The following is a 24476-nucleotide window of genomic DNA, read 5'->3' as shown; positions in this document are numbered from 1 at the left end:
AGCAACCAGTACTGAGGGAAAGATGCTTCTCATCTAGCTTTGGCAACAACCTCCTAATCAGTCTTTCTGTTTCTGCCCATGCCCACAAGAAGGCTATTTTCATCCCAGCAGGCTGTTCTACAAAGGCTGCCAGAGTAAGCCAGTTAACAGGAAAATAAGATCATGGTCAAAATTCCCCCATGGCTTCCCATCTCTCTTGGGTTCAAAGCCAAAATCTCATCCATTGTATAATTATCCCCGTGTACTGGCCCCCCTGACATCTCTGACCTCACCTCCTCCCACTCACCTTACTCCTCCTGCTCCCCTGCACCAGCTCTCTCCTCATTCCTCAGATACACCAGGCATGCAGCTTAGGACCTTCATGCTTGGTGTCCTTGTTGCCTTCTCTGCTTGGAAACCCATCCCTCGGGGACCTTCAAGGCTTGATTCCTTGTGACATTCATTCCACTATCTCTTCCAGAGACTTTTGCAAACCACATTATATGAGTGCACCACACACACACACACACACACACACACACACACTTGCACACAAACTCACCTTCTCTATCCTCTTATTGTTTTTTGTTGTTTCACTTTTCACCACCTGACGTCATATATATTTGCTTATTACAGGTTGAATGTCCCTTATCTGAAAATCCAAAATGCTGCAAAATGTCAAACTTTTCAAGTACCAGTATGATGCTCAAATAAAATACTCATTGGAGCATTTCAGATTTTGGATTTTCAGATTAGGGATGCTGAATCAGTAAGTATAATACAAACGTCCCCAAATCACAAAGATCTGAAACTTGAAACACTTCTGGTCCCATGCATTTCAGATAAGCGATAGTCAACCCACATCTCCTATTCCCCTGTCCTCCTTCCATCCACCAGAGCAGAGCTGCCTCTTGTTTATTGTTGGAGTTTTGCTGTTGGGACAGTGCCTGATATGCCCTAAACACTCACACACTTATGACAGTGAATGGACTGAGGGATGGATGAACCATTCTCTAATCCAAGAAAATGCACGTTGGTCCTTCTTCCAGCTTCTCCTCAGAACACATCTGCTGGCATATTCTAGAAAGGTCATAACCAAATGACATATTCTAGAAAGGTCATAACCAAATGGCATCCAGCCCTGGTACGACAGGCTTTGCTTCAATCCGTCCTTACAATGAGGTAGTATATTGCTAGCAATTACCTACATATGACATTTCCTCTTTTTTTCTTGCTTTATTATTAGTTTTGTCCAGATGCATCAAGGTATGCTTAATTGACATGTACTATGGTCATACAATCTCGCATTCAATCTAAGTCTATCAAAATAATTTCTAAGAAAATGTTCTAAGAAGAGGAGGTTTTAGAGTGTCAATACTCTAATTTCAATTGCCTGGGGCCCTGAGCCCCAATTCAAAACAACTGACTAGTTTACATTTACTGGTAGAAAAGTGAAAAGAACTAGAATTCATTAAGTCTCTACCAGCAACAAGCATTGTGCTCAGAGCTTGTCAAATGCTATCTCAGCAAATCTATGGTATCTCTATAAATTGTCCCATGATTTCAATCATATAAATGAAGAAAATGATGCCTGGGGTGACTTTAAAAACTTAGCCAAAGTTATGGAATCGAGAATCTGACACCTATCTGAATCCAAAATTCATTCTCCTTCTATATCAAAGACACAACATTCACATCATTCAAAGGAAAAATCAGTCCTTTTTTCTTCTCATGCACAAGCCCATGACTAATATTATTTGGCTAAGGATTTTGTTGAGGGGTCAGAAGAGTTCTAAAGAGGTATTCTCAAGCTTGAAATCCACAGCCTCTGAAACGGAACTTATCTAGTATGCACAGGGATTTGATCGGTTTTCATGGGAATTTACTTCTAGCTTAGGAAAACTCAAGCACAGAATGAAGATTTTTCTACATATTAATGTCCACATTAGTTTAAAAACCATTGAAAACAATTATTCCAGACTAGTTTTCTGAAATGCTAATAAGAACTGGTTTCCAAATAGTAAGTAGTACCTTGTAGCTTCTGGGAGTACAAACTGAACCTTCCTCCTTCTCTGTAGCTGTTTCAGAAGCCCAGCCTTTCATTCGGGCATGACTTGAGGTGCATTGGGCAGGTGCTGGGGACGCAGCAGGGAACAGTGAACACTGTGCTACTCCTTTCATACTCATGGTCTGATGTAGCAAGCAGACAATTACGTGAATCTTTAATTCCTTTTTTGTTAAATGTTATCAACAAGTGCAGAGTTGTGCGATTACAGAACCTATAATCCCTGCTAAAGTGGTCACGATAGCCTTTCTTGAGAAAGTAATGTTTGAGCTGAGAGCTAATCAATGAAGAGACATGTCTTAGGTGGAGGGATAGTGGTGGCTGAGAGTCAATTTTTTCTGGCAGAGAGAGCAGCTTGTAGCAAAGCCCTGAGGTGGGAAGGAGACTAATACATATGAAGAACTAAAGGGAGGCCATGTGGCTGGAAGCTGAATTTGAGGAGTGAGAAGAGGAGAAGACTGCAGTGAGATGAAGCTTCCCAGATGGAAAGAGCTTGAGAGGGATTCTGGGATGGGCTCCAAGAGCCATAAGAAGTAAGGAAATGTTTTAGGCAAGCGTGCTTTATTCAGATTTGCATTCTGAAGGGTTCACCCTAGATGTAGTATGGAGAGTGGCTTCATGCAGTGGAAGCTAATTAAACATAGATGGAGGAGGTGGAGCTGATAAATACAGAGAAGACAGTGAGAATGCAAAGGCCAGAAAACAAAAATAAGAGTAGCAATGAATTTGTATGAAAGTCAACGCACTTGGGATATGTCTACAAGGTAGAATCAACAGAACCTAATGATGCATTGGATATAAAAGATAAGGGAGAGAGGTGTCAAAAATGACTCCTAGATTTCCAGTAGGTTGGCTGGATGGTCACACTGTACCCTGGGGAGGAAAACACAGCAGGAGTACATCTGAGGATGGGGCATGGAAAGCATGAATTCCTATTATACTTTGACTTTGAGTTGCCCATGAGACATCCAGTGGGATGTTGAGTGAGCAGTTGAGTATTTGAGATCACTCCGAGGAGCTATCATCTGGGCTTGGTACTTAAATGTGGAAATAGATGCAATCACTTGGGAAAGGAACATAAAGTATTAAGAGGATGGAGTCGTGACAAACTAAAATACTTAAAGGTCAGGTAGAAAAGGAATGAATGAACAGAGAGACGTGGTGGAATTTCATCACATGCTGCCTTGGTATTACAGCTCCCCTTGAAAATGCCAGTGAACTTGTTTACGTGAACCCATTAAAGTAGGGCATACCCAGGAAATCAGAATAAACAGTGTTTTCAACACTTTTTCTAATAGCAGAGAGAGCCAAGACAGGTCTTTGTGAATCAGCCAAAACAAAAATTGTTTATGTACTCACCCATAATTACATAAGGCATTGCGTTTGCTCTGATCCTTATCCCTTCCAAAACTGCATTTTTATTTTTACTATTTCAATCCCAATTTTGGCAATTTATTCCTATTCTTTTTCTGTCCTACTTCTGTACTACTAGAAGTGTGCTTAATTGGTATCATTTGTTTGGCAAAGTAATTAAGTCTCTATTGCACAGTCATCCCTTGTTGTCCATGGGTGATTGGTTCCAGGACCCCACACAGATACCAAAATCTGCAAATGCACAAGTCCTTTATCTAAAATGGTTTAATATTTGCATATAAACTACACACATTCCCCCGATACTTTAAATAATCTCTGGATTACTTATAATACCAAACACAGTGCTTACACATCACTTCATTTGTGTGGATTCGACATAGTATTGCGTGTGGAAAGTTCAAGCTTTGCTTTTTGGAAATTTGTGAAATTTTTTTCCCAAGTATTTCAATCCATAATTGGTTGAATTCATAGATGCAGAACCCACAGATATGGAGGGAAGATTCCAGTTTATTTTAAATAAAACATTATTCATTATTCTTCCTTTCCTAGAAGGAACTCTTATTCTGAATTTAGTGTTTATATTCTCTGAATTTATTTATTTATTTATTTTTTTGAGACAGAGTCTTGCTCTGTTGCCCAGGCTGGAGTGCAGTGGTGCGATCTCAGCTCATTGCAAACTCTGCCTCCCGAGCTCACGCCATTCTCCTACCTCAGTCTCCCGAGTAGCTGGGACTATAGGCGCCTGACACCATGCCCGGCTAATTTTTTGCATTTTTGGTAGAGATGGGTTTTACAGTGTTAGCCAGGATGGTCTCGATCTCCTGACCTCATGATCCACCCACCTCGGCCTCCCAAAGTGCTGGGATTACAGGCGTGAGCCACTGCACCCAGCCCCTCCCTGCATTTCTTAATACATTTACCAAATATTTTCAAACCTATAAAGTTTTACATGATTTTAATTTTATAAATGGCATCAAATTGTATTATTCTGAAACTTGTTTTTCTTGCTGAACATTATGTTTTTTATATATACCCATGTTGATACTGGCAACTCTAGTTGATTCATTTTAACTGCTGTATAGTATTCCAGGGGATGACTTTGCCACAATTTCTTCTCTTTTCTTGTTGAACATTTCAGTTGTTTCATTGTTTTTGCTATTACACACAGCTATAATAGTTATTTTTATACATTTCTTCTATGTAGATTTGCTATGGTTTCTTTGAAGTATGAACCAGAATTGTCAATTTACTGGCCAAAGAGTATACACATGTTTGGCTTTACTAGTTATTATCAAGCTACCCTCCAAAGAGTCACCAGCAACGTTTGAATTCCCACAGAATAGATGTACTGAGATGAGATGAGCATAGGATGCCAAGGGCACCACAGAGGATACCAATCAGACTGAGGAGGGAGAAGGACCACAGAAGGAGATTACATCTGAGCTAGCATTTGAAAAATAAGTGGGAACATACCAGAGAGCAAAACATCCATGGTTTTAAACAAAAGCAAAAAAGAACACGTCAAGTTCAAAGAAAGGAGAGTATTTTGAAATGCTAAGAAACAGATGTAAGGGGAGAGTGGAAAAAATTCTACAATACTAAAAGAAATGGAAAGACTAGCTGTAGCTTATAAAAGGCCTTGGCTGGGTGCAGTGGCTCATGCCTATAATCCCAGCACTTTGGGAGGCCGAGGCAGATGGATCACCTGAAGTCAGGAGTTCAAGACTAGCCTGGCCAACATGGTGAAACCCTGTCTCTACTAAAAGTAAAAATAATAAAAAAAAAAATAGCCGAGCGTGATGGCATGTGCCTGTAATCCCAGCTACTTGGGAAGCTGAGGCAGGAGAATCACTTGAACCCAGGAGGCGGAGGTTGCAGTGAGCCAAGATTGTGCCATTGCACTCCAGCCTGGGCAACAAGAGTGAAACTCCATCTAAACAAACAAACAAACAAAAGGCCTTGTGCCATGTGCAGGAGTTTGGACTTGATCCTTCAAGTGATGGGAAGTGCTCAAAGAATATTTATTTTACAGGAAAGTGGTAGTATTAGGATTTTTCCCTCAGTAAGATTCCCCCTGGATCTTATACGGATAGTGATTAGGAGTAGGCAAAAACAAAAGCAAGACTGTCAATTAGATTTTTGCAGGTTGATGATCCAGGCTGGAAAGAATGGTCCTTTATCCTGATAGTAGTGAGGATAGTGAGGAAGAAATTAAGGATGTTAAAAAAAATGTTCAACAGAATGTGAGGGATAAATTAAAGGTGAACCTCATGGTGCCAAGCAAATAGGGAATTAAGGAGGAAGAGATTTGGGGAGTGTAGTTTGAGGATGGGGAGAAAAGATGACAATTTCAGTTTTGTGTTTATTGAATTTAAGGCTCACATGGAAAAGCCAAGCAGAAAATGAGGGCTTGGAATTCAGGTGAGAGATCTGGACTTGAGATACATGCTTAAGAATTATCAACTTACAGATAGAAAGTAGTCATAGCAATGGATTGGAGTGTTTGGAAAGAGTATATGAAGGATTGTAAGATCAGAAAGGATGGGCAGAACCTTAGGAAGCCCCAAAACAGAAAATAAATAAGGTGATAGACCCTAAAAAAGAGACAGAGAGACTGGCTGGAAAAATATGGAAAAAATCCAGGAGGATGTGGTGCCACCCAAGGATCCAGAAGTTTTAAATGAAAGAGTGTCCAGTAACAAATGGTCCAGAGATCGCTAACAAAATATCACCAAAAAGCGTTCGTTGGACTTAGGCACAACGTCATCACCGGTGATCTTGGAAAGGGCAAGTACTCCTGAAGTCACCAGTGTATGAACTATCTCTAATTCAATAAGATATGGGTATTTATAGAGTATTTGTACCACCACCACACAAAAAAATGGTTAATTGTTTCCTTTCACTAAAGCAGGTCAATTTATCTTCTTAGGCTCCAATTTGTTCGGCTGAATGAGGGGTAGGTCACATTAAGTGAGAAATAGGGCACTCCCAGAGCTCAGAAGCCATCATGTTATCTCCCCAAATATATTTTTATTTTGTTCATTTAATTTTCATTTCTAGGATTTGTTTTTTATGGTATCTGTCTCTCTCAGATTGTGAACTGATTTCTTGATTTATTTGCATTGTTCATCTGTGTTCTCTTGTATCTCACTGAGTTTCTTTAATATTCTTATTTTGATTTTTTCCGCCATTTCATATATTTTCTTTCTGGTGGAATCCGTTGCTAGGGAATTACTGTGTTCCTTTGGAGATGTCACGTTTTCTTGCCTTTTCATGATTCTCTTTTGTTCTTCTGTTGCTATCTGTGCATCTGGTGTAACGGTTGCTTTTTCTAATGTTACGGATTGACTTTATAAGAAAACACTTTTGTCTATAGATGTATCTATAGTGTTGTCTGGGTGAGGTGCTTTGGCTCTGATTCTGGGTGAGGGCAGTAGTGTAGTCTCCATATAATTTCTCTGTAACCAGCACAGTGGTGTAGTGAGTTCCCCACTGGCTTAGGTGTGGTTGTTAGTGAAGGATGTGGTGAGGCTTCGCTGGGAAAAGGACACCAAACGAACCAGTCCTTGGGTACCAGTGGTAATAGCGGTGGGCCAGGAATGCCAGTCCTTGGGCCCCCAGGTGGCATACATGGGCACTGGTGGTAATGAAAACCAATCTTTGGTGTCCAGGTGGCTTGCCCAGGTACCGGCAGTGGCAGTAATTGGCTAGGCAGGTGGGCAGGTCTCCAGGTTTCTGAGTGGCATGCATAATGTCAATGGTGGCTGTAGCCATAGCATGCCCCCCTCAGGCCCCTGTGTGGCACGTATGGGTGTTGGAGGTGGTTGTAGCAAGCTGGATGGGCCTTTCCCCAAGCCAAAGGGAGATTTTAAAGAACAAGAATCATTTGTACTCATCCATTCAATATTTATGCTGTCTCGACCAAAATTTTTTGATTGTAAGTTATTTTTCTTAATCAAAGTTCAAGTTATTCTCTCAATTTTTTATCTCAAGACAAAATAATTATTAAACAATTTTTTGAGCTGAGTGAATCTAGCCCCTTTTTTCTTTATAGTGTTTCAGCAAGATCTAAAATTAAAAATTCTTTCGGTAGTCTTTCCAATATTTTTAAAATATTTTTGTTAATTTAAAAATATTTGAACAACTAAATTGAGTTTAAGTAAGCAGATCATTACTGGTATAGCCACTATACTGTTTGTTCCTTAGGATGTAATACAAAAAGGCATTTATCTCAATGACACCATTCTCACAAGGGAAATGAAATAAAATGCTTGCTGCCAATATGAACACATAAAGGTCAGGTTTCCTTTACTATGATAAAGGTCAAACAAGTGGGCCCAATTGAGTTAGGCATTACAGAGTATATGTGGGTCAAATTTGAACTCCCTCAAAGTTTACGCTTAATTGAATTCAAATACCTGAAGCTGCTTTTGAAAAAACAAACAAACAAACAAACATAATTGTTGTCTTTCAAGAAATACACCTTTAAGATAGGACACGAGACTTCTTGAATATGTCAGTGCTCTTTCAAAAGAGCCCTAAACTTCTTAGTAAAATTTGTTGAGTTAAGCAAGGTTGGATCAACTCTATTGGTATCCTCTACTGTAAGGAAATTTATTTTTTTAGTGTTGACAGTGCAAGCCAACTTCAGACCTCATGGATATGTTTGTGGCTCTCCTTGTAGTAAAGTGAAAATAAAGGAAGGATCTATGCATAACTGATCAGAGAAGAAGAGATGGCACGTTTGAGAAGAAAAGAGACATAAATTTACTGAATTTTTACCATGTATCAAACATCATTCAATGGTTTCACATGAAGTCTCTTTTAACTCCTAAAACAACTCTATTTAAACATCACTATTACACATAAATAAAACTAGCTCAGAGAAGTAACTTGCCCAAGACTGCGTAACCTATAAGAGGTGAAACCAGGGTTGTAATCCAGGTCTACCTGGTTCAAAGCCCAGCTTATTCTCCTATTCTGGGAGTAAGGGGGCAAGGAGGCCATGTCACAGAAGAATGTCATAAAGACAACTGACTGTTGCATACCCATGTTCATAGCAGCATGTTCACAAGAGCAAAAAGAAGGACGCAACTCAAGAATCCATTGATGGATGAACAGATAACAAAACGGGGTATATGCATACAAAGGAATATTATTTAGCCTTTAAAAGGGAGAAAATTCTGACACTTGCTACAATATGAATGAACCTTGAGGACATTAGGCAAGGTGAAATAAGTCAGTCACAAAAAGACAAATACTGTATGATTCCACTCATATGAGATATCTAGAGTAGTCAAAATCATAAAAAGAAAGTAAAATGGTCCTTACCAGGGGTCAGGGGGAGGGGTAAATAGGGAGCTGTTTAATGAATACAAAGTTTCAGGGCCTGGTGCAGTGGCTAACGCCTATAATCCCAGCATTTTGGGAAGCTGAGGGAGGTGGATCATCTGAGGTCAGGAGTTCAAGGGCAGCCTGGGCAACATGGCGAAACTCCATCTCTACTAAATATACAAAAGTTAGCTGGACATGGTGGTAGGCACCTATAATCCCAGCTACTCGGGAGGCTGAGGCAAGAGAATCGCTAGAACCCAGGAGGCGGAGGTTGCAGTGTTGCAGTGAGCCAAGATGGCCCATTGCACTCCAGCCTGAGTGACTGACACAGCGAGACTCTGTCTCAAAAAAAAAGGAATATAGAGTTTCAGTTTTGCAAGATGAAATGACTTCTGGAGATTGGTTGCACAAGACTGTGAATATACTTAACACTACTGAATTGTACATTTAAAAATCATTAAGATAGTAATTTTATATTATGTATATTTTAGAACAACTAAAAAAGGTTTTTTTGTTTGTTGTTTCCTTCACCTTTACCAATTATTTCACTTTCTTTTCTACTCAGTGTTATGTTCTTTTGCAAGGCAGGAATTAAGATCAATGAAATGAAGCTTCCACACAGACATACAATCTGTTCAATGGAAAAAAATTCCTAAAACCAAGAATATCCCTCCACTACACTAAACAGCCATTTATTTAAAGGACGCAAATTCTTTAACAGAATTTACATAGTCCATTGGAGATGCGTCCTACACAACTTGTTTGTAGCTGATTTTTTTAGCCAGGGCATCTCAGGCTGAGAGAGAGGTCACTATATCTAATAAACTCCAAAGCACTCAATGTGTATCAGGAACAATTCCAAGCACTTCACAGATTAAGTTCAAATAGTCCTCACAACTCTATGAAGTGGTATGATTATTATCTTCATTTCATAAGTGAGTGAATTAGGGCATTGAGAGGTTAAGTAATTTGCCCAAGGTCTAACAGCTAATAAATGGCAGAATCAAGATATGAACAAAAGCAGTCTGACTCCAGAGTTTATGCTATCTAACTGGTCACTTGGATTTTTTTGTGGGTCTTCAAATACTATATACAAATACATTAAAAAGTAGGGATACAAGAAATTTTTTTGAAGTTTGAATTTCATTATTTTCTTTCAAACTTGCTGGTGTTGCTAAGTAACTTAATATGTAGCTTCATATGGAGGTAAGATTAAAGTCTAAATGTGAGGCTCAAGCCAGCTAGCTCTGCTGCCCTCCCCACCACCCTCCTGCCAATAGATTCTGCTTCTATCTACACCCGGTCTACCCTAAGATCTACTTCAAACCTAAGCTCCTTATTGCCCTTTGACTCCTGACTGGGCTTCCCTGGAAAGCATTCATATCATTTTCCTGAGCTAATTTCTCCCACTCGGAACACAGCTGTTGAAATCAGGTTCCACCAATTGCCCTGATCCATGCAGTTCTCTCCATTCACAGAGTTTGAGTTTTCTGCGCGTCCCCCTTTGTTTTGAAGCTCACCCACATCATGCCTCACTTTCAGAGCCTCTTGTCTCCTGTTTTGTTCTCTGAGGCTTTGTTCAGAGCCCAACTTACTCTCATATTCTGGAAGCAAGGCACTTGTTTCATGACCCATTGTCTTTTTTTCTGGCCAACCTTCCATTTCTCTGGTACCAACACCTTAAGGTTCTCAACCCACCCAGCATCATGGCAAGGGGCATTGTCCTTCACACTCTGCTGTCAATGTCTTTATCTCCTGGCCTGAAACTCACCCAGCTGCTTCAAAAAGAAAGGCCAGCTCTGTAATTTCTTTATGATTTTGAATTTTAAAAATCTATTTGGGGCCAGGCGCGATGGCTCACGCCTGTAATCCCAGCACTTTGGGAGGCCAAGATGGGTGGATCACCTGACATCAAGAGTTCGAGACCAGCCTGGCCAATATGGTGAAACCCTGTCTCTACTAAAATTACAAAAATTCACCGGGTGTGGTGGTATGTGCCTGTAATCCCAGCTACTCAGGAGGCTGAGGCACGAGAATTGCTTAAACCTGGGAGGCGGTGGAGGTTGCAGTGAGCCAAGATTGTGCCATCGCACTCCAGCCTGGGCAACAGAGTGAGTCTGTCCAAAAAAAAAAAAAAAAAAAAAAAACTATTTGGGGCAGAAGGTTAGGGTGTATGATCAAGAAAACAACTGATCATAGTGACCATTTTGTCAGCTGTGCCCACAAATTACTCACAGCTCAAACAATGCAAGTCACATTTGATCCGGTCGGATTTAAAGTAGAGGTGGGTGAACTTTTCTGTAAAAGGCCAGGTAGTAAATATTATAGGTTTTGTGGCTATACAGTCTTTGTGCCAGCTACTGAACTCTGCCTTTGCTGGGTGAAAGCAGCCATAGATGAAAAAAAAAATACAGGTGTGGCTTTTTCCAATAAAGTTTTATTTATAGAAACAGACACTGGGCTAAACTTAGCCCATAGACCACAATTTGCCAGCCCCTCAGTCAAAGCATTAAAGCCCTTTGTGGTGTTTTTCAGCTTTAACATGGGTTTCCATGAAATCAGAGCCCCTCTGAATTGTTTCTTAGATCATACTTCATTAACTCTTCACTTCAGTAAAAATAAAATTAAAGTAAAATAAGAAACAGGATCCCTCACATAATTTGGCATATTCCCTTAAGCATAAGAACACATCTAAGACATGACAACCATTCGCTTCCAAAAACTGATAAACATCTGCTGGCACATCCAGTGCTTCAATCAGGTACTTTTTTACTTCCACAAAGCACACCCTTTTACAAAGTGTTCATGAAGGATCTCCTGACCATGTCTTGCCAAATATAGTTTAGAGATAGCGAAACACACGTTGTGTAGGCATGTCAATAACTGAGTATGCGAGATGCACATAGTGCTGAGGCCTCAAGGAACAGTGGTTTGCCAATACCTGCCCTGGTGAAAATTTTCACAATTTGGGGCATTCTTGGCTATTCTACATTGTCCCCACACGGCTCTGAGGTGCTCATTCATTAACTCATTTTTTAAAATTTGTTTAACAAATGTTTTGGAGGACTGTCTTTGGGCCAGCTATGTTGCTAGGCACTTGGAATCCAATGGCAAGGCAAAGACACAAAGACAAAATAACTAACTAAATAAATAAATAAATAAAACAAAATAATCAGAAAGGCAGACAGAAAGAGGAGACAGAAAAGGAAAGGGCCAGTATCTGACTTTGAAGAGCTGACAGTCGAGTGCATGACAGCACTTCCGGTAGTGATGGAAATGTTCTTTATTCTCTGCTGCCTAGTATGATAGCCACTAGTCGCATGTGGCTCTTGAATACTTGAATTGCATCTGGTGCGACTAGGCAACAGAACTTTCCATTCTATTTAATTTTAATTAATTTAAATAGCTACATATAGCTAGTAGCTACTATATTAGACAGTACAGGTCTAGAGGGAGAAATACTTGAATCAAATAAATGTAACATTAGACCTGTGTTATGTGCTAAAAAGGATATTAAGTACCAAGTGCTCTGAGAACTAATAGGAAGATTTGACCAATTAAGTAAGTTCAGGAAACACTTCCCTAAGGAAGTGGCAAGGGAGAAGAAATCAGAAAGAAGAGTAAGGTTCAATTAGATGGAGTGACGTGTCACATAAGGCAATCCAGGCATTAACAAAGGGAAAATAATATTACTTAATAATAGTGTGGCGGAAGCAGAGGGCATTAGGGGAATAGGAGACAGATCTTACATGACATCACAGGCCATGTAAGAGATTTTGGTATTTAGCCTAACGACAGGGTTTAAAGTAAATAGGAATGGAGAGTTTGGGTGTGTTTGAGGTTATTGCACTTGCATTTTGAAATGCTCTCCCTTGGTTGCAGTGTATCGAACACATTGAAGAATTACCACCAGAGAAAACAGAGGGAGACCGATAAATTATCTACTGCAGTGGTCCAAATGGCCAGTGATTGTATATGGCTTGAATTCAGACAGATGTATGGAATGTGTAGAAAACCCTGGAAGAAAACTGGATGTGAGAAATAAGGAAAGAAAATCCAGCTTTGAGAATAACAGTTAGCTTGCACATTCTCATGGATAGAGGTGTTGTTAACTAATAAGCAAATACAGGGGGAAGAGCAGGTTTGAGGGTGATTATGTTAGTTGTGTCTTCAACATATTGAGTTTCACGTTCTCAGAGACATCCAAATGGTCTGTTGAATAGGCAGAAGTGTAAAAGAGAAGTATGGGTTGACTAGACATTGGAGAAATTTCTAGAATAGAAATTGGTTGAAAATCCATTAGTGAATATTATATTAGTACTTCTTTCCCTGTGATAATATAAGGTATTCTTGGGAGCTGCTATAAGTGTTTGTTAATGCACTCAAGGTAGTATGTACAAATAGAATACAACCAAGGCAATGTAATAATTATAATAGTTTAAATGGGAGGAGATCAGAAAGTATTCAGAGATGGAAAATACCGTTGAGGTTAATTTGTAAAATTTTCATAAGACTAAAACTTCCTAAAGAGATGGGAAACAAAGCATGATCAATTTACATACAGTGATGGTCAATGCAATTAGAGAGGAACAGGAGAGATGGAAAGGATTCAATTCAAGATGAGGTCTCAGAGAACTTAACTGAGTTGTTCTCTAGAAGAGAACAACGTAGCTCACGTATAACAGAAAGCAACAAATGTACAGGGAATTGGGACAAGAGTAAGTGACATAGATCATTAACAGTGGTAGATGCTAATTTTAAAATTAATTTGTTTGGTTTCTGCTTATTATTGATGCTTATAGATGCCACAATACAATTGAAAATACAAATTGGAAAGTCGCTCCTGTTTTTCATTCTATTCCCATACACTGTTTTCATCTTAGAAGCATGTAACTTCAAATTGGTAGGGGAAAAAAAGCCTCATTAGTTTTAAATAATCTTTTATCAGCTAGCCATATGCATGACTTGTTCATTTGTCTTCCCATCACTCCATTAGCTGGGGATCAAAGTCTTCCATTTAAAAGTCCTCCTATATCACTTCTAGATCTTTTGGCTAAGATCCAGTGTAAATGTCCTCCCACTGAACTATAGATTAATGGAGCAATAAAATATAGAACATGGGTATGATTACTCCAGTCAACAATTTTATAACTAGCCCTCAAAATTACAAAACTAGTAACACAAATCTCCATTTGTCCCCCAAATAGTAAGCAACTATGATGTCTGTAGTTGAAATTCTTGGAAATGTGTTCAGACATAAAAGGACCTGAGTATAAATCAAATCAGAATTTAAACAAACAAACATTCAAGTACTTCAAACTGAGACATTGTACTTGTTCCTGCTACTTCACTCATCCAGTCCCATTCCCGTCCCTTCCTACCTGGAGGCAGCCACTAAGAGGAATTTGGCATGTCCCTTCTGGTCCAAGCTTTTATACTTTTGCTATATTTATGAATATAAAAACAACATATAGAATTGCTTTAGGCTTAATTTATGTTCTTTTACTATTCTATAATATGAGTCATTTTGAAACTTGCTTTTCTTCTTCCACCTTTGATTCAAAGATTTCTCCATACTGATATGTATTGCTTTGGTCTGTTTTAACTGCTGTTATTTTCCAACACAGGAATAAACCACATCTTATCAATTTCACTATTGATTAACATCATATTATTTCCAGGTTTCACTATTGCAAACATATAGCAATGAACATATTTTACATATCTTCCTGTGTATATGAGCAAGAGGTTCCAGATCTACATCAACTTAGATCTAGATCAAGTGGGTCTTAAACTGTAACTTTATTAGACATTAACAAATGTCTCAACAAGTGATGAGAACCCTTGATACTCTTAACAATGGTGGTAAGATCTGTTTTATACACATACTTGAAAATACTTTCCAACTTTTTGATGTTTGTCAATCAAATGGGAATGAAATGATATCTCATTTTAATTTTTTCCTTGGTTATTAGGTAAACATCCTTTTATTGTTTATTGTTTATTTTGTTAGCCTCTTCTTTGAACTGCTGGCTTATATCGTTTATCTAATTTTCTAGTCATCCGTCATTTTCTCCGGAGTTCTTTATAAACTACGTATGTCTGAACATAAGGCGGCCTCAAATGTAAGGCTTTCTCCCAGTATTCTGAATGAGGAGATACAAAATATTTTGCATAACTTGAATATAAAAATAAATTTAAAAAAACAAATGTCTGTGATTGCACTTGTGGAAAGCCGACCTCTAGGGACCTTATCATCAGATCCCTTGGGTCTAGTTTCCTTCAGGGTCAGTCAATGGGAGGCCATAGCAGCAGATGAGGGGAGGTAGGAAAGTGAAGTTGGGATATTTATTTCTCTCATTTCCACTCTCAGAAGTCACCTCCAACTGGTTGCATTACTAGGCAGAAGGTCATTGCATCTCATGACTCTCTCTCTTCTAATTTATGTGTGCCATCAATTTACCATTGGGAAACGATTGGGTTCAAGCGATTCTCCTGCCTCAGCCTCCCAAGTAGCTGGGACTACAGGCGCCCGCCACCACGCCTGGCTAATTTTTTGTATTTTTAGTAGAGACGGGGTTTCACCATGTTAGCCAGGATGGTCTTGTTCTCCTGGCCTCATGATCCGCCTGCATTGGCCTCCCGAAGTGCTGGGATTACACGCGTGAGCCACCACATCCAACCATCACATTTTCTTTATCCTCTCATCGATTGATGGGCATTTGGGCTGCTTTCATGTTTTTGCAGTTGCAGATTGTGCTGCCATAAACATGCGTGTGCAAGTATCTTTTTCTTTTAATGACTTGCAAGTATCTTTTTTGCATGATGACTTGTTTTGCTCAGGGTAGACACCTAATCGTGGGATTGCTGAATCAAACTGTAGATCTACTGTTAGTTCTTCAGGAAATCTCCACATCATTTTCCATAGTGGTTGTACTAGTTTATATTCCCACTAACAGTGTAAAAGTGTTCCCTTTTCACCACATCCCCACCAACATCTTTTTTTTTTTTTTTTTGTATTATGTCATTCTCGCAGGAGTTATGTGGTATCGCATTGTGGTTTTGATTTTTATATCCCTGACCATTAGTGATGTTGAGCATTTTTTCATATGCTTGTTGACCATTTGTATATCTTCTTTTGAGAATTGTCTATTCATGTCCTTAGCCCACTTTTTGATGGGATTTTATTTTATTTTATTTTTTGCTGATTGGTTTGAGTTTCTTATAGATTCTAGATATTAATCCTTTGTTGGATGTACAGATTGTAAAGATTTTCTTCCACTCTATGGGTTGTCTATTTACTCTGCTGATTGTTTCTTTTGCTGTGCAGAAGCTTTTTAGTTTAATTAAGTTCCACCTATTTACCTTTGTTTTTGTTGCATTTGCTTTTGGGTTCTTGGTCATAAATGCTTTGCCTAAGCCAATGGCTAGAAAGGTTTTTTTCTGATGCTATCTTCTAGAATTTTTATTGTTTCAGGTCTTAGTTTTAAGTCTTTGATCCATCTTGAGTTGATTTTTGTATAAGGTGAGAGATGAGGATCGAGTTATATTCTTCTACATGTGGTTTACCAATTATCCCAGCACCATTTGTTGAATAGGATGTGCTTTCCCCACTTTGTTCACTTTGTTGAAGATCAATTGGCTATAAGTATTTGGCTTTATTTCTGGGTTCTCCATTCTGTTCCATTGATCTATGTGCCTATTTTTATATCAGTACCATGCTGTTTCAGTGACTATGGCCTTATAGTATAGTTTGAAGTTAGGTAATGTGATGCCTCCAGATTTGTCCTTTTCGCTTAGTCTTGCTTTGGCTGTGTGGGCTCTTTTTTGGTTCCATATGAATTTTTGGATTGTTTTTTCTACTTCTGTGAAGAATGATGGTAGTATGGTGATGGGAATTGCATTGCATTTGTAGATTGCTTTCGGCAGTATGGCCATTTTCACAGTATTGATTTTACCCATCCATAAGCATGGGAAGTGTTTCCATTTGTTTGTGCTGCCTATGATTTCTTTAAGCAGTGTTTTGTAGTCTTCCTCATAGAGGTCTTTCACTTCCTTGGTTAGGTATATTCCTAAGTTATTTTATCTTGTTTGCAGCTGATGTACAAGGGGGTGAATTCTTGATTTGATTCTCAACTTGGTTGCTGTTGGTGTATAGCAGAGCTACTGATTTCTGTACATTAACATTGTATCTTGTAACTTTGAGTTCACTTACCAGTTCTAGGAGCTTTTGGATGAGTCTTTAGGGTTTTTAGGTATATGATTATATCATTGGCAAACAGCAACAGTTTGGCTTCCTTTTTACCAATTTGGATGGCCTTTATTTCTTTCTGTTGTCTTATTGCTCTAGCTGGGACTTCCAATACTAGGTTAAATAGAAGTGGTAAAAGTAGGGATCCTTGTCTTGTTCCAGTTCTCAAGGGGGAATTCTCTCAACATTTCCCCATTCAATATTATGTTGGCTGTGGGTTTGTCATAGATGGCTTTTATTACATCAAGGTATGTTCCTCCTATGCCAGTTTTGCTGAGGATTTTAATCACAAAACCATGCTGAATTTTGTCAAATGCTTTTTCGGCATCTATTGAGTTGATCATGTGATTTTTGTTTTTAATTCTGTTTATGTGGTGTATCACATCTTTTGACTTGCATGTGTTAAACCATCCCTGTGTCTCTGGTATGAAACCCACTTGATCATGGTGGATTATCTTTTTGATATGCTGTTGGATTTGGTTAGCTAGTAGTTTGTTGAGGATTTTTGCATCTATGTTCATCAGGGATATTCATCTGTAGTTTTTTTTTGTTGTTGTTATGTCCTTTCCTGGTTTTTGTATTAGGGTGATACTGGCTTCATAGAATGATTTAGGGAGAATTCCCTCTTTCTCTATCTTGTGGAATAGTGTCAATAGCATTGGTACCAGTCCTTCTTTGAATGTCTGATAGAATTCAGCCATGAATCCACCTGGTCTTGGACTTTTTTTTGTTGGCAATTTTTTTTATTACCATTTCAATCTTGCTGTTTGCTATTGGTCCATTCAGAGTTTCTATTTCTTCCTAGTTAAATCTAGGAGTGCTGTACGTTTCCAGGAATTTATCCATTTCCTCTAGGTTTTCTAGTTTATGTGTGTAAAGGTGTTCATAGTGGACTTGAATAATCTTTTTTATTTCTGTGGTATCAGATGTAGTAGCTCCTGTTTTGTTTTTAATGGAGCTTATTTGGATCTTCTCTCTTCTTTTCTTGGTTAATCTCACTAATGGTCTATCAATTTTATTTACCTTTTCAAATAACTGGCTTTTTGTTTCATTTACCTTTTGTATTGCTTTTGTTTCAATTTCATTTAACTGTGCTCTGGTCTTTGCTATTTCTTTTCTTCTGCTGGGTTTGAGTTTGGTTTGTTCTTGTTTCTCTAGCTCCTTGAGGTGTGACCTTCCATCGTCTATTTGTGCTCTTTCAGACTTTTTAATGTAGGCCTTTAAAGCTATGAACTTTCCTTTTAGCACCACTTTTGTGGTATCCCAGAGGTTTTGATAGGTTGTGTCATTATTATCATTCAGGTCAAAGAATTTTTAAATTTCCATCTTGATTTCATTGTTGGCCTAATGCTCATTCAGGAGCAGGTTATTTAATTTCCATGTATTTGCATGGTTTTGAGTGTTCCTTTCGGAGTTGATTTCCAATTTTACTCCACTGTGGTCTGAGAGAGTACTTGATATAATTTTGATTTTTAAAAAATTTTTCAGTCTTGGTTTGTGGCCCATCATATGGTCTATCTTGGAGAAGGTTCCATGTGCTGATGAACAAAATATATATTCTGCAGTTGCTGGGTAGAATGTTCTGTAAACATCTGTTAAGTCCATTTGTTCTAGAGTATAGTTTAAGTCCCTTGTGTCTTTGTTGACTTTGTCTTAATGACCAGTCTAGTGCTGTCAGTGGAGTATTAAGGTCCCCCACTACTATTGTGTTACCATCTATCTCATTTCTTAGGTCAAGTAGTGATTGTTTTATAAATCTGGGAGCTCCAGTGCATACGTTAGGTGCATATATTTTCAGAATTGTGATATTTTCCTGTCGGACTAGTCCTTTTATCATTATATAATGTCCCTCTTTGTCTTTTTTACTCCTATTGCTTTAAAGTTTGTTTCATCTGATGTAAGAATAGCTACTCCTTCTCACTTTTGATATCCATTTGCATGGAATATATTTTCCACTCCTTTACTTTAAGTTTATGTGAGTCCTTATGTGTTAGCTGAGTCTCTTGAAGACAGCCGATACTTGGTTGGTGAATTCTTATCCATTCTGCCATTCTGTATCTTTTCAGTGGTGCATTTAGGCCATTTACATTCAATGTTAATACTGAGATGTGAGGCACTATTCTGTTCATCATGCTATTTGTTTCCTGAATACCTTTTGTGTGTGTGCTTGTTTTATAGGTCCTGTGTGATTTATGCTTTGATAAGGTTCTATTTTGGTGTATTTTGAAGATTCCTTTCATGATTTAGAACTCTTTTCATCAGTTCTTGTAGTACTGGCTTTGTAGTAGTGACTTCTCTCAGCATTTCTTTGTCTGAAAAAGACTATATCTTTCCTTCATTTATGAAGCTTAGTTTTGCTGGATACAAAATTCTTGGCTGATAATTATTTTGCTTCAGGAGGCTAAAGATAGGGCCATAATCCATTCTAGTTTGCAGGTTTTCTGCAGATAAATCTGCTGGTAATCTGGTAGGTTTTCCTTTATAGGTTACCTGATGCTTTTTCTTGCTGCTCTTAAGATTTTTTCCTTTGTCTTGACTTTAGCAAACCTGATGACACTATGCTTACATGATGATCTTTTTGTGATTAATTTCCCAGGTGATCTTTGAGCTTCTTGTATTTGGATGTCTAGATCACTAGCAAGGCCATGAAAGTTTCCTTGATTATCCCCTCAGACATGTTTTCCAGAGTTTTACATTTCTATTTTTTCTTGGAAACACCAACTTTTCTTAGGTTTAGTTGTTCAACACAAGGTCAAACTTCTTAGAGGGTTTGTTCATTTTGTTTTGATTCTTTTTTTTTCTTTGTCTTTGTTGGACTGGGTTAATTTGAAAGCTTTGTCTTTGAGCTCTGAGGTTCTTTCTTCTACTTGTTTGATTTTTATTGCTGAGACTTTCCAGTACATTTTACCTTTCTATAAGTGTGTTCTTTATTTCCAGAAGTTGTAATTGTTTTTCATTTATGTTATCTATTTTTCTGAAGATTTTTCTGTTCATATTATGTGATATTTTAAAAATTTCTTTAAGTTGGTATTCACCTTTCTCTGGTGCCTCGTTGAGTAATTTAATAAACCTCCTCCTAAATATTTTTTCTGGCAATTCAGGGATTTCTTCTTGTTTTGGATCCATTGCTGGTAAGGTAGTGTGACCTTTTGGGGGTGTTGAAGAACCGTGTTTTGTCATATTATCAGAGTTGTTTTTCTGGTTTCTTCTCATCTAGATAGACTATGTTAGAGAGAAGATCTGGAACTCAAGGACTGCTGTTCAGATTATTTTGGCCAATGGGGTGTTCCCTTGATGTGGTTCTCTTCCCCCCTCCCTTAGGGATAGGGCTTCCTGAGAGCCAAACTGTAGTAATTGTTATTTCTCTTCTGGATCTAGCCACCCAGTGGAGCTACCTGGCTCTGGGCTAGTACTGGGGAGTGTCTACAAAGAGTCCTATAATGTGATCCATCTTCAGGTCTCTCAGCCATGGATATCAGCACCTACCCCAGGGGAGGTAGCAGGGGAGTGAAGTGGACTCTGTGATGGTCCTTGATTGTATTTTTGTTTAGTGTACTGGTTTTGTCTTGGTTGGCCTCCAGGCAGGAGGTGGCGCTTTTAAGAGCGCATCTGCTGTGGTAGTATAGGGAGGATACAAGTTTGCCCTCGGTCACCTGGATAAGTATTTGAGTTTCTCAGGTGGTGAGTGGGGCCATAGAGTTCCCAAAAGATTATGTCCTTTGTCTTTGTCTACCAGGGTAGGTAGAGAAAGACCATCAGGTTGGGGCAGGATTAAGCATGTCTGAGCTCAGACTCTTCTTGAGCGGAGCTTGCTGTGGCTGCTGTTGGGGATGGGGCTGTGGTTCCCAGGCCAATGGAGTTACGTTTCCAGGAGGGTTATGGCTGCCTCTGCTGTGTCATGCAGGTCACCAGGGAAGTGGGGGAAAGCCAGCAATTACAGGCCTTACCCAGCTCCCACACAGCCCAAAAGGCCAGTTTCGACCTGACCATGTCCCCCACAACAGCTCTGAGTTTATTTCCAGGCAACAGGTGAGCAGGGCTGAGAACTTACTCCAGGCTACAAGCCTTCACACTGAGAAAGCAAGCAGTGCTTCTTTCAGGTTTCATGCCTCCCTGCATGCCACAGTTTCTGTGCTCATATCTGTACTCCTGATTCACTCCCTTTTCTGGGTTCTGTCCAGGAAACTTGGCATTCAGTTGAATTTGTTACAAAGTTCACCTGGAAGTTTCCTTATCTCTGTGGTCTTTCCTCAGTTCCACTGGCAGCCCTCTCCAAGGACCCTTGAGAGACAGAGTCAGAAATGGCTTCCTTGGAGACAGAGTGCCCACAGGGCTCTTCCCACTGCTTCCTCTACCCGTGTATTTCACTCAGCTCTTTAAATTTGCCTCAGCTCCAGGTAAGGTCAAATCTTTCTCCCATGATCTAGACCTTCAAGTTCTCCAGTGAGGATGTATTTTTTAGGGTAGATGATCTCACTTTTACATTTTCACACTTTGGGTACCTACAGGTTTTCTTCTGTCTCACAGAGCCTGCAGCAGCAATCTACTTCCCTCAAACGGTCTATGGATTCTCTTTACTTTTATGGTATGTTCCTGCAGGAGATCTTAGAGAAAAACTTTACTATGTGAGTCTCCACGCACTGCTCTGTCCATCCGAGTGGGAGCTGCAAGTTAGTCCTGCCTCCTATCTGCCATTGTTTTCAAGATCACCTTTTGCCCCATTTTTAATCAGGCATTTTGTTTTTTGCTCTTGGATTGTTTGAGTTCCTAATGTATTTTAGATAATGGCATACCTATTGAACATATGGTTTGAAAATATTTGCCTCCATTCTTTTAAAATTGTTTTAAATTATTTATTTTATTTAATTATTTACTTTCTTATTTTTTTTAGAGACAGGGTCTCGCTCTGTTGTTTAAGCTGGAGTGCAGTGGCTGAAGCTCCTGGGCTCAAGCGATCCTCCTGCCTCAGCCTCCCCACTAGCTAGAACTACAAACATGTGCCATCACCATCAGCTAATTAAAAAAAAAATGTTTTTGAGATGGGGTCTCATTATATTGCCCAGGCTGGTTTCAAACTTGTCCTCAAGCAGTTCTCCCGCCTTGGCCTCCCAAAGTGCTGGGATTACAGGCATGAGCCACTGCGCTCAGCTTATTTGCTGCCACTCTGTAGTTTGCCTTTTCATTTGCTTGATTGTTTCCATTGCTGTGCAAAAACTTTTTAAAAACTTTTTGTGTAATTCTTTTTTTCAGAGATGTTGACACCTGAGTTAATGAATGATTCTCCCCTTCCCAATAGTTTTCTAATGCCTATTACTAGTTTAGATCCAAACATTTCACTAGAGCCATGAAACCTCCCTCAACACACTGGGTGATCTATCCACTGATTTTTTTTTCTTTTTCTTTGGAAACATCCCACCAGGGTCCTATTGTTCCTTTACTCCAACACTAGACTGTTTGCTCTTTAGGTAGAGCTGTTACTCGGAAGTTTTCCTTTGTTATCATCCTGTGAATTGTTAACTGCAGAGTAAAGTCTCCTTCTAGCTCTCGTGTCAAGCCCCAGTCTTCTAGACCATTTAGATTAGGTGCATCCTTCAGCCATGTAGTTTAGCTTTGCTCATCTCTCTCATTTTAGGGTATTTTTCTTCAATTTTATTAACTGAGAATTTCCTTCTAATGTTTAAACTTTTTATTTAAGATTTACTTTTATTTTAATTTTTACCAAATATTCTATAGTTAGGAGCTGGGGCAGGCACTTTTCCTTATCAGCTCAGTTTGTCGGATATCAACCATCTCTAAAAGATGACATTTGGAAAGATATCATGGATTCATTTATTGATTTACTCAGCAAATTATGTAAGTGCCAAGTGTGTTCATACTTTTTGTCCCCAGAAATGCAAAGATTTTTCTCTTGGTTTAAAATAACCAGTAGGCACATATATAAACATATTAAAAATAAATTATGCCACATTTCCTTCAGATTTACAATAGAAAGAAGAAAACAAAGAAGAACAAAATTATTTCAATAGTCACACTCTGATCCCAATCCTTCCTATAAACCGGTTTTGGAAAGAACACTGTAATTCCCTTGGAATTGTTCACATTTCCCATAATTTGATGCAACAGCTTTTCTCTTCAGAGTGATTCTCTCCAGCTGTAATGAATGCAGACTCTAAATTTGACTGCTTCGTGCAAATCGCAGTAAACAGATTGTGTTTCGTTTTACTATTTTTTAATCTGATTACATGAAAAAAACAATATTATTACTACTTTTTATATATCTGTATCCTAAAAATTCCACATTTTAAAAGTGTTCAAAGATTCCACATTTAATCAGAGTTCAAAGTATTCAGGAATATTATTTCCTTTTAAGCTTGGTAATTTTTTAACTGTGTAGAATAAATTAAAACTTTTAATTAACTGCCTTGAATGAAAATACATTGAAAAGGTTAGGCACAGTCATAAAACTATCTTCTTAGGACTTACATAAATCTATAGTAGGATCTCAAGTCATACTGGATAGCAACAAAGTAGAAATTTAAATCAAAGAGTAAAATCAGGTTTAGTACCCCAGACCTTCACAATCTCCAGACATCAACAACTACATATTTCGTTAACATATCTGTAAGAATTTGGTTGCTTTATTGTATCATTTATTAACACCAAAAGTCATGGAGGGTCCACCCAAACATCAACTCTGTTGTCATATAGAAAAGGTAATAGACTAGCTAATAATGGAAAATCTATTCTGTGTTGAAGTGTGTCTCTGTTAAATGAAAGATGACGTATTGAATCTAGATTGATTAAGATGCCTTCAACTGAGTTCTCCCCACTTAGAGTCTGGGGCAGCCTCTGCTGTTGAAATGATTGAAGAAAATTGACATCAGTGACTATATTAAGTGTCCAAAAGTTTGTGTGGAAAAACTCTGATCAAGTTAAGCTCCTTGGAGTGGACTTATTTTTCATAATACATGGCATGTTCTAGGCTTATAATAGAAGCATTAAAGTTAAGAATAATGAAGTCAAGGGGGATAAAAAGCAACTAGCAATTGAGGCTTTGACAGAATTTGAAATCTAAAATCCTGTTTCAAAATTTAGGGCTGTTAATCTATTAACTCTACTTATTTCATCCAACTTTAATATGAGCTTCTTATAATTTTTCTCACATCTAGTGTACATTTAAGAAATTTGTTCTGAAGAAAAACAGATGGAAGTAATCATGGCTAAAACTCCCACCCCTTCTTCTCTTCTGCTGGCCCAATTTTTTCCAAGGGCACATCTGGGCCTGGGATGGGTCCTTTTTATAGTTTTCTCAAGAGCATGTGATTAAAACATTTCATGTGTTTAATTAAAGGCTTTTGTGTGCACTATGTGCAGTGAGGACCTCATGTCTTTCCAAGATCACATATCTGAACTGTGACACTGTGAACCATTAATATCTCAATCTGAAATCAAATTCACTAAATCTGAATGAAT

Source organism: Trachypithecus francoisi, unplaced genomic scaffold (assembly GCF_009764315.1).
Source record: "Trachypithecus francoisi isolate TF-2019V2 unplaced genomic scaffold, Tfra_2.0 Lachesis_group0, whole genome shotgun sequence".
Lineage (NCBI taxonomy): Eukaryota > Metazoa > Chordata > Mammalia > Primates > Cercopithecidae > Trachypithecus > Trachypithecus francoisi.
Note: the sequence above shows the minus strand (reverse complement) of the source record.